Genomic DNA, 11,905 nt, shown 5'->3' with positions numbered 1-11,905 from the left:
TCTCTTTGCTTTTGTTATGTTGTGATAGTTGTGCCTTTTGGGTGAAATCCACAACTTTCTCCATGATGGAGCTAGGTAAATGTTTTTTCAGTTTAAGCAGTGAGTGGTCAGTTTTCACTTTTAGCCCCTCGATAGTGAAATTGACCTGTCTTATTCGTTCGTTAAGGAGTTGGTTTTGAGCCTTTTCCATGATTTTCTCCACTCTATGCCCTCTCATAGTGGAATTCAAGCGTAGGCTAGTTGGTGTAGGGGAGAGTGGGGTAATTTGTGCCACGGGGCAAGTAGTTCCACTCCTGTTATCTAGAAAACCATAGAAGAAGTTGGTCATGTGACCACATATTTTTGAAGGGGCATCCATTTCACTCATCATATCAAGAAGGGAGACACATGGCTTGAGAGGAAAGCACATTTATGTTCAAAAAACAAGTTTTTGCCCTCCAAAGTAAAATTTCTATGATCAAGGTTTTTTGATTGCCGTGTTTGAACAATTATAGATAACTTTGAAAACAGTTCACACATGTTTTAGTGCTTTATTAAGCTACACCATGAGTCTATACAGTTAGCATGATGCCAGCTCAAAACAGCTGGAGAATCCTTTTTTCTCAAAATGCTGGGCTTGGGGTAATTTGTGCCAAAGGGCCTGGGTTAAGTTGTGCCAGTGGCAGTGCTGTCTGTGTATAGGAGAAACATGGCAGTGGGCACGGATTTGCTTGAAACTTAACATGTGTGATGAGGGACCGCCCCTGAACACACCTGCCCAGTCTGGTTGTGCTCGTAGCGCCACCTGGTGGATGAACGAAACATTGTGTTTCTTTGCGCCACAGCCCCCAGCGTGCCTCAGGCCTCCACGACTGCATGGGGACAAGCGAGGGCCCGATCATCGCCGCTTCTGAACGTCTTGCTTTTATATAGCCTTATCATTTGTGAGATTAAACTAATCTGTTTTACTTCAATTATCAATGGCACAATTTACCCCAGTGTATTCTCTCTAATGGCACAACTTACCCCGCACCGGGGGCAAGTTGTGCCACAAAACCACTTTTTTTTCTAAAGCTATATTTCTGAAACAGTTTATTTAAGATTCAAAGTGATTGTTCCCAGGGATGCACAACATCCTAAACTATATGTACATATATTAGTTGGGGGCATTATTATAATCCCCTTGCTTTAAAGGAAATTCAAGTGAAAATTGGCACTACTTACCCCGCTCTCCCCTAAGCCTTTGTTGTCTGCATCTCAGACTGAACCGTAGGTGGTTCCTGTAATCTGCAATTTTCCGAGCCAACCTTTCATGTTCCCGCACCATTCTTAGGGTAGCCAACCCAAATTGTTCTGCAATAAGCCGGTGCATATTCTCATTTGCCCAGGTCATAGTATTTCAAAGGAGGTTAAATCGAAAGCAACTGGACTTAGTTATTTGTCTAGGAATGTCTTCCTAGACAAATAACTAAGTCCAGTTGCTTTCGATTTAACCTCCTTTGAAATACTATGACCTGGGCAAATGAGAATATGCACCGGCTTATTGCAGAACAATTTGGGTTGGCTACCCTAAGAATGGTGCGGGAACATGAAAGGTTGGCTCGGAAAATTGCAGATTACAGGAACCACCTACGGTTCAGTCTGAGATGCAGACAACAAAGGCTTACACCAACTAGCCTACGCTTGAATTCCACTATGAGAGGGCATAGAGTGGAGAAAATCATGGAAAAGGCTCAAAACCAACTCCTTAACGAACGAATAAGACAGGTCAATTTCACTATCGAGGGGCTAAAAGTGAAAACTGACCACTCACTGCTTAAACTGAAAAAACATTTACCTAGCTCCATCATGGAGAAAGTTGTGGATTTCACCCAAAAGGCACAACTATCACAACATAACAAAAGCAAAGAGAGACAAACCAAGAAATTCCGCAATTTACAATCTCGACGTGTTGACAATAACACAGAAATACTCACATGGGGGCAAAAAACTGACCATTCAGCACAGAAAGAAACACAAAACAGATGGGTTAAGAATTTGTCTGACAGAGAACTCACCCAACCTGAGAAAGAGGTCCTAGCCAAAGGCTTGAATTTTGCCATGACACCGAAAGAGCTACCTATAGTGGATTTGATTACAGCTACAGAATCTGCTATAAGGAAAAACAACTTAACCGGAACTGAGGCAGATCAGCTAAGGTTAAAAGTGTCAGCGGCGGTGGCCGAGGCTAAGGTCCCCCCCTCTAACCTCACTTTTGAGGAGAGGAAAGCAGTGACGGCTCTGAGCAAAGACCAAAACATTACAATCCTCCCAGCAGACAAGGGTAGATGCACAGTTGTGCTCAATACAACTGACTACCAGGCTAAGATATCTACACTACTCAGCGACTCTAACACTTATGAAACTCTGAAACGAGACCCGACCAGTGGCTATAAAAAGAAGGTGATAGAATGTCTACAACAATTACAAAAAGAAGGGGTCATTGACAAAACACAATACTACAGGCTTTACCCCCAGGACTCAACCCCATGCCTATATGGACTCCCCAAAATCCATAAAGAAGGGTCCCCGCTCAGGCCCATTGTCAGCAGCATAAACTCGGTCACTTACAACATAGCCAAACACATTGCTAATATCTTGGCTCCTTTGGTGGGAAACACCCCACACCACATCCAAAACTCTATAGACTTTGTGGATAAAGTCCGGGACATAAAAATGGAACCAGATGACACTATGGTATCCTATGATGTGACTTCTCTTTTTACCTGTATCCCAACTATGGAGGCTTCGGCCACAGTAAGAGAACGACTCACACAAGACAACTCCCTGCAAAACCGAACAAAACTCAAACCTGAACATATTTGCCAGCTTCTGGATTTGTGCCTGAACACCACATACTTCCAGTTCAACGGCAAATTTTACAGGCAAAAACACGGCTGTGCCATGGGTTCACCAGTATCCCCTATTGTGGCAAACCTGTACATGGAGGAGGTAGAGAAAAAGGCTCTAAACTCCTTTGAAGGAACAACACCGAGCCACTGGTTCAGGTATGTGGACGACACATGGGTTAAAATCAAAACCAAAGAGGTGCAAGCTTTTACCGAACACATTAACTCAGTGGACAAAAACATCAAGTTCACCAGAGAGGATGTCAAGGACAATAGTCTGCCTTTCTTAGATTGTGACGTCCATATGAAAAAGGACAGGAGCCTCCACATTGGGGTATACAGAAAACCCACACATACAGACCAATATCTACTTTTCGACTCTCACCACCCTCTGGAACATAAGCTTGGGGTTATCAGGACTTTACAACACAGAGCTGATAACGTGCCCACCAGCTCACAGGCCCAAGGGGCAGAACACAAGCACCTGAGAGGCGCCCTCACAACTTGTGGTTACCCTAGCTGGACCTTTGTGAAAACTGCAGCTGCTTCCAGAAAGAAAACCAGCAAAGTGGTTGAGAAAGAAAGACAAAACAAGAGAAACAACATAGTCATTCCATATGTGTCTGGAGTATCAGAAAAACTCAGGAGGATCTTTAACAAACACCGTATCCCTGTGTATTTCAAACCCAGCAACACACTCAGACAGAGATTGGTACATCCCAAGGACAGAACACCACACACCCACAAAAGCAATCTGGTGTATGCAGTCCAATGCAACGAGGAATGCAAAGACCTCTACATTGGAGAAACAAAACAACCACTGCATAAACGCATGGCCCAACACAGGAGAGCAAACTCCTCAGGACTGGACTCTGCTGTCCATTTACATCTCAAGGAGAAAGCCCACTCCTTTGAGGACAGCAATGTCCAAATCCTAGACAGAGAGGACAGATGGTTTGAAAGAGGAGTCAAAGAAGCTATTTTTGTAAAAGTAGAGAAACCATCCCTCAACAGGGGAGGTGGCCTCAGACACCACCTATCTCCAATTTACAATGCTGCCCTTTCATCCCTTCCCAGGAGATTCAACAATCTAGCCTCAAAGAACAACCACTGTTCACAAGTGGCAAGTGGCTCCAACGACTGTCGTTATAACACAATAGGGCACTAACGAAGTCGAAACCAACCTTCCATCAAAGGCAGTCATTTAAACGACTGTCGTTGGCACTTGGAGCACAAATGGGAACCAGTGACATCATCACCCTTGTGAACGCCCACACAAGAGGTTAAATAGTGAGTCTCCACACCAGATAGTTGGACCAGTCCCAGCCTGGTCAGATGCGTACATGAACTGATGAAGCCTCTTGGATGAGAGGTGAAACGTCTTCCTAGACAAATAACTAAGTCCAGTTGCTTTCGATTTAACCTCCTTTGAAATACTATGACCTGGGCAAATGAGAATATGCACCGGCTTCCAGACCATTAGCTCAGTGAGTTAGGAGCTGGTTCTTGGTGTTGGAGGTTGTAGGTTCAAGACCCAACAATGGAGTTGATGATAACACATCAAAATACTAGATGGTCTTTGTGAAACAAATGTACAAAATAGATAGGGTAGAATTTTATCTCAAAAACTCATTTTTCTTTTTACAGTGGTTTCAAATTTGCCTGCACGACAGTGAATGGCCTAATCAACTTGTGAAGCCACTGTTGAACTGCCATTTGTCAATTAGCTCAGTGCGATAGACAACGATCTTTGGTTCCACGGGTTGTGGGTTCAATCCTCAACTGGTGCAAAGTGAAAACTATATGGTCAACTGTCCTGTCTTCCTATTCACCTGTTTGTTGCTCAGAATTTGCCTAAATTTTCCCAAAAATAGCCCGGACCCGACCCATCGCTGTGCAGCAGCTATAATTAGTGTGAATGCTGAAAGGCCATTTTCTTCCGCCTTTTTACGGTCTTCTTCTAGTCCTTCATACTTTGTGCTATTTCAACAATTCATATATCAAAACGTGCAGCTTTTTCTGGACTTTATCGGATGTATTCAAATTTTTCATACTTTTTATACTTTTTCAAATATTTAACTTTTTCTGATTTTTTTCAGCTTTATAATGGGTGTGTGTTGCGTCTAACGAGCAGAGCTAGAGTGGTGCCAGAGTGGATAGAGGCAAAAAAACATTCTAGAGTTTTTCTGGCTAAACTGTCAGCATGGCCACAAATTAAACTCTAGACAAATTATTTTCTCCAGTTTTGTAGCCACACTTGTCTTCTGGCTAAAATTCTGGTCAAAAATGCAAAGAGACTTAGATAATAATTTAAAATATTTTTTAAATGCAGCCAGGGAGCTCTCTGCTCTCATTCAGCCCAATGCATTTTTTTCACAGCAGCAGGAGAAGGAGCTCAACTTTGTAACTTGCTGTTAAGTGCTTTTTAACTCGTTTTAATTCACCAAAAAATAGTCACAGGTCACAAAAAAGTTTACTTACTTGTTGTGGATCATTTATACTATTTTCTGCTTTTTTTTTAAGCATCATTGAAAAATCTCACATTCATGAAAGTCTCAACCTCTCTTCTCCACAACTCTGTCTGTAGTCCAGTTGGTAAGGTGGCCGCTTGCCAACCCCAAGGTCACTTGTTCGAATCCAGGCTGAGCAATCTTGTTATGTGATGTTGAATTCTGCTCCCCTCCCCCACCCTCAATTGGTTACAGGTGTTCGTTAAGAGACGTGTTAATTACTACTGCCACCGTTTGCAGCACATCATCACATTACAATGGCAACATACTTATGTCTGTGCTCTCTGTGGCGAAGTGGCAGAGTAAAGGTTTAGTGATCATGAGGTTGTGGGTTTGATTCCTAGTTCAAATCTTGCCTCAACAACAATTATAGTGAATTATTTTCCCAGTCGTCCTCTGTTGACTTCTGATAACTTGCTTCATGTTGAAACTGCTGCTCTCAGCCTGAAATTCACAGAAATTTTCATTCTAAGTCATTCAAGCTTGACTCTCAAGCTTTTTTGGTGTTGACACAGTGTGTTTCCAACAGGTGCAGCTTTGGGCTCGTTAACTTCAGAGTGAGACAGAGTGCAGCTCATCAACAGACAACAGTCTCTGTAACTGCGTGTATACTGTGGCTTTGAGGCAGAGTGAAAGTCTACTGACCATGAGGTTGTGGGTTCGATTCCTACCTCGGTCAAACATTTGTATGATGATCACTGCTTGCACTATTTGCTAATTCTGCAACAGCGTTCAGCTGCTTTCAGCATTCACACCATTTCCATTCTTGGAAATGCTTTTTCTAGTTAGTGTGACTGCTTTCAGCAGTCACACTATTGTTCTTCTGTTCGGCCATTTTCTTCCGCCTTTTTACGGTCTACTTTGTGCTATTTCAACAATTCATATACCAAAACGTGCAGCTTTTTCTGGACTTTATCGGATGTATTCAAATTTTTCATACTTTTTATACTTTTTCAAATATTTAACTTTTTCTGATTTTTTTCAGCTTTATAATGTGTGTGTGTTGCGTCTAACGAGCAGAGCTAGAGTGGTGCTAGAGTGGAGAGAGGCAAAAAAACATTCTAGAGTTTTTCTGGCTAAACTGTCAGCATGGCCACAAATTAAACTCTAGACAAATTATTTTCTCCAGTTTTGTAGCCACACTTGTCTTCTGGCTGAAATTCTGGTCAAAAATGCAAAGAGACTTAGATAATAATTTAAAATATTTTTTTAAATGCAGCCAGGGAGCTCTCTGCTCTCATTCAGCCCAATGCATTTTTTTCACAGCAGCAGGAGAAGGAGCTCAACTTTGTAACTTGCTGTTAACCCTCTATTGCATAGTGTTGCCATATGGCAACAATTACTTTATCTTCATTTTTCTAAAAAGCTATGATATTTTTTTTTGTTTTTTCAGTTAGGTGTGAAAAGGGGGCTTTTACTTTGAAGGACATACAATTTATGAGGTCAAATTACCAAGATATCCTGTTTGCCAGTCCCTTTTGCTCATGGACATCTGCCATGTGAACATCACTGTGCGGGGCTCCCGAAGACCGTCTTTTATTTAGAATTTTGGAAAGTTTTCATCAAATAAAAAATTTAAATCCCTATCTGGGGAAAGTAAACTTTATTTTTTTAACATTTAATTCAGTTTTGATGTAATAGTATTTTTGTAATATGCTAAAATACATGTGTTGCCATATGGCAACAGTATGCAAATATGGAAAATTCCTGGTGCATTCAACGCAATGGAGTCCCATTGATTTTACATAGCATGAACCCACCCTAAGACTATGTTTACAACCTTTTCTTATATTTTAAAGGTAAAAACATTATATTTTTTTATATTTTGTGATTAAAGGTATTTTGTAACATATTATCTAAATGGACTTGCACTTATATCTTCTAGATAACTGAATGAAATGAAATAAAATGAGTGATTCAATGTACTTCATTGAGACGGGTTCCAGGTTCCAGGTTCTCAGACATTTTAGATAACTGTTGAAATTATACAATGTTTTTATTGTATAAATGTTTGTTTGTTAGTTTTGGTTGAGTATGAGATGGATTTGTTGAGTTTTGCTTTAAATAAAATTAGTTTTTGGTCAAAAATGTTGATTTTATGGGACTTTCCACGATTGCATATTGTTGCCATATGGCAACAATTTACCAACGACCCCCCCTTTACAAAAAATTTAAGATTTTTTTTAATATTTCTGTTATTTAGACAATTTTAAGTAATAAAAACATGCAAAACATTTTTTACCATGCCTTAGTAATATTTCATGCAATAGAGGGTTAAGTGCATTTAAATCATTTTAATTCACCAAAAAATAGTCACAGGTCACAAAAAAGTCCTCTTCTTTCTTGGTGTGGCTAATTTCTGCACTTTCCTTACCTTTTTTTTTAAGCAGGAGCCAGTGATCCTCTTATTAAAGGTTTTATTTGCCCCTCACATACTGTCTCTGCCTGTAGCCTAGTGGTTAGCTTGCTGAGCTGGAGACCTGAAGGTTACTGGTTCAAATCTTGCCTCAATAACAATTATAGTGAATTATTTTCCCAGTCGTCCTCTGTTGACTTCTGATAACTTGCTTCATGTTGAAACTGCTGCTCTCAGCCTGAAATTCACAGAAATTTTCATTCTAAGTCATTCAAGCTTGACTCTCAAGCTTTCTTGGTGTTGACACAGTGTGTTTCCAACAGGTGCAGCTTTGGGCTCGTTAACTTCAGAGTGAGACAGAGTGCAGCTCATCAACAGACAACAGTCTTTGCAACAGTGTGTACACTGTGGCCTAGAGGCAAAGTCAAAGTCTTCTGACCATGAGATTGTGGGTTCGATTCCTACCTTGGTCAACCATTTGTATGGTCATCACTGCTTGCACTATTTGCTAATTCTGCAACAGCGTTCAGCTGCTTTCAGCATTCACACCATTTCCATTCTTGGAAATGCTTTTTCTAGTTAGTGTGACTGCTGGAAGCAGTCACACTATTGTTCTTCTGTTTGGCCATTTTCTTCCGCCTTTTTACGGTCTTCTTCTAGTCCTTCATACTTTGTGCTATTTCAACAATTCATATATCAAAACGTGCAGCTTTTTTTGAACTTTATCGGCATTACTTTTCTCTTTTTAACTATTTATACTTTTTCAAATATTTAACTTTTTCTGATTTTTTCAGCTTTATAATGTGTGTGTATTGCGTCTAACGAGCAGAGCTAGAGTGGTGCTAGAGTGGATAGAGGCAAAAAAACATTCTAGAGTTTTTCTGGCTAAACTGTCAGCACGGCCACAAATTAAACTCTAGACAAATTATTTTCTCCAGTTTTGTAGCCACACTTGTCTTCTGGCTAAAATTCTGGTCAAAAATGCAAAGAGACTTAGATAATAATTTAAAATATTTTTTAAATGCAGCCAGGGAGCTCTCTGCTCTCATTCAGCCCAATGCATTTTTTTCATAGCAGCAGGAGAAGGAGCTCAACTTTGTAACTTGCTGTTAAGTGCTTTTTAATTAGTGTGACTGCTGAAGCAGTCACACTATTGTTCTTCTGTTTGGCCATTTTCTTCCGCCTTTTTACGGTCTTCTTCTAGTCCTTCATACTTTGTGCTATTTCAACAATTCATATATCAAAACGTGCAGCTTCTTTTGAACTTTATCGGCATTACTTTTCTCTTTTTAACTATTTATACTTTTTCAAATATTTAACTTTTTCTGATTTTTTTCAGCTTTATAATGTGTGTGTATTGCGTCTAACGAGCAGAGCCAGAGTGGTGCTAGAGTGTAGAGAGGCAAAAAAACATTCTAGAGTTTTTCTGGCTAAACTGTCAGCACGGCCACAAATTAAACTCTAGACAAATTATTTTCTCCAGTTTTGTAGCCACACTTGTCTTCTGGCTAAAATTCTGGTCAAAAATGCAAAGAGGCTTAGATAATAATTTAAAATATTTTTTAAATGCAGCCAGGGAGCTCTCTGCTCTCATTCAGCTCAATGCATTTTTTTCACATCAGCAGGAGAAGGAGCTCAACTTTGTAACTTGCTGTTAAGTGCTTTTTAATTCATTTTAATTCACCAAAAAATAGTCACAGGTCACAAAAAAAGTCCTCTTCTTACTTGGTGTGGCTAATTTATACTAATTTCTTTTTGTTTTAAGCATCATTGAAAAATCTCACATTCATCAAAGTCTCAACCTCTCTTCTTCACAACTCCACTGTAGTGTAGGGGGTAGGGTAACTGCTTGCCAACCCTAGGGTCACTGGTTCGAATCCAAGGGAAGAATTCTTGTTATGTTATGTTGAATTCTGCTCTCCTCCCCCGCCTTCAATTGGTTACAGGTGTTTGTTATCTCCTTGATTACTCGTACCAGTTTGCAGCACATCATCACATTACAATGAATGACAACAGTCTTGAAAGCAGTGTGCTCTCTGTAGCTGAGTGGCAGAGTAAAGGCTTAGTGATCATATGGTCACGGGTTCGATTCCTGCCTCAGTCATTTCACATCATTGCTTGACTTTTGATTCCAATTATTCAGCTGTCATTGGACAGTCTTTGATTCCTCATAGTATAAAGCTCATTGTAACTCAGGTTCTCTGTGGCCATATGGTTAGTGTGTTAGGTGTTGTGCTATTTCAACAATTCATATATCAAAACGTGCAGCTTTTTTTGAACTTTATCGGCGTTACTTTTCTCTTTTTAAAATATTAAACTTTTTAAAATATTAAACTTTTTCTGCAAATTAAACTCTAGACAAATTATTTTCTCCAGTTTTGTAGCCACACTTGTCTTCTGGCTAAAATTCTGGTCAAAAATGCAAAGAGACTTAGATAATAATTTTAAATATTTTTTAAATGCAGCCAGGGAGCTCTCTGCACATCATCACATTACAATGGCAACATGCTTATGTCTGTGCTCTCTGTGGTGAAGTGGCAGAGTAAAGGTTTAGTGATCATGAGGTTGTGGGTTCGATTACTGGTTCAAATCTTGCCTCATCAACAATTATAGTGAATTATTTTCCCAGTCGTCCTCTGTTGACTTCTGATAACTTGCTTCATGTTGAAACTGCTGCTCTCAGCCTGAAATTCACAGAAATTTTCATTCTAAGTCTTACTTGGTGTGGCTAATTTCTGCACTTTCCTTACCTTTTTTTAAGCAGGAGCCAGTGATCCTCTTATTAAAGGTTTTCTTTGCCACTCACATACTGTCTCTGCCTGTAGCCTAGTGGTTAGCTTGCTGAGCTGGAGACCTGAAGGTTACTGGTTCAAATCTTGCCTCAATAACAATTATTCACAGAAATTTTCATTCTAAGTCATTCAAGCTTGACTCTCAAGCTTTCTTGATGTCAGAGTGAGACAGAGTGCAGCTCATCAACAGACAACAGTCTCTGCAACTATGTGTGCACTGTGGCCTAGAGGCAGAGTGGAAGTCTATTGACCATGAGGTCGTGGATTCGAATCCGACCTTGGTCAAACATTTGTATGGTGATCACTGCTTGCACTATTTGCTAATTCTGCAACAGCGTTCAGCTGCTGTCAGCAGTCACACCATTTCCATTCTTGGAAATGCCTTTTCTAGTTCATTTTAATTCACCAAAAAATAGTCACAGGTCACAAAAAAGTCCTCTTCTTACTTGGTGTGGCTAATTTATACTAATTTCTTTTTATTTTAAGCATCATTGAAAAATCTCACATTCTTCAAAGTCTCAACCTCTCTTCTCTACAACTCCACCATAGTGTAGGGGGTAGGGTGGCTGCTTGCCAACCCTAAGGTCGCTGGTTCGAATCCAACGGAAGAACTCTTGTTATGTTATGTTGAATTCTGCTATCCTCCCCCGCCTTCAATTGGTTACAGGTGTTTGTTATCTCCTTGATTACTCGTACCAGTTTGCAGCACATCATCACATTACAATGAATGACAACAGTCTTGAAAGCAGTGTGCTCTCTGTAACCGAGTGGCAGAGTAAAGACTTAATGATCATAAGGTCATCGGTTCGATTCTTGCCTCAGTCATTTCACATCATTGCTTGACTTTTCATTCCAATTATTCAGCTGTCATTGGACAGTCTTTGATTCCTCATAGTATAAAGCTCATTGTAACTCAGGTTCTCTGTGGCCATATGGTTAGTGTGTTAGGTGTTGTGCTATTTCAACAATTCATATATCAAAACGTGCAGCTTTTTTTGAACTTTATCGGCATTACTTTTCTCTTTTTAACTATTTATACTTTTTAAAATATTTAACTTTTTCTGCAAATTAAACTCTAGACAAATAGTTTTCTCCAGTTTTGTAGCCACACTTGTCTTCTGGCTAAAATTCTGGTCAAAAATGCAAAGAGACTTAGATAATAATTTAAAATATTTCTTAAATGCAGCCAGGGAGCTCTCTGCTCTCATTCAGCCCAATGCATTTTTTTCACAGCAGCAGGAGAAGGAGCTCAACTTTGTAACTTCTCAACAACTCTGTCTGTAGTCCAGTTGGTAAGGTGGCCGCTTGCCAACCCTAAGGTCACTAGTTCGAATCCAGGCTGAGCAATCTTGTTATGTGATGTTGAATTCTGCTCCCCTC

The sequence above is a fragment of the Trachurus japonicus genome, chromosome 12 (genome assembly GCF_045865225.1).
Source record: "Trachurus japonicus isolate A0001 chromosome 12, Traja_1.0".
In the NCBI taxonomy this organism is placed as follows: Eukaryota; Metazoa; Chordata; class Actinopteri; order Carangiformes; family Carangidae; genus Trachurus; species Trachurus japonicus.
Note: the sequence above shows the minus strand (reverse complement) of the source record.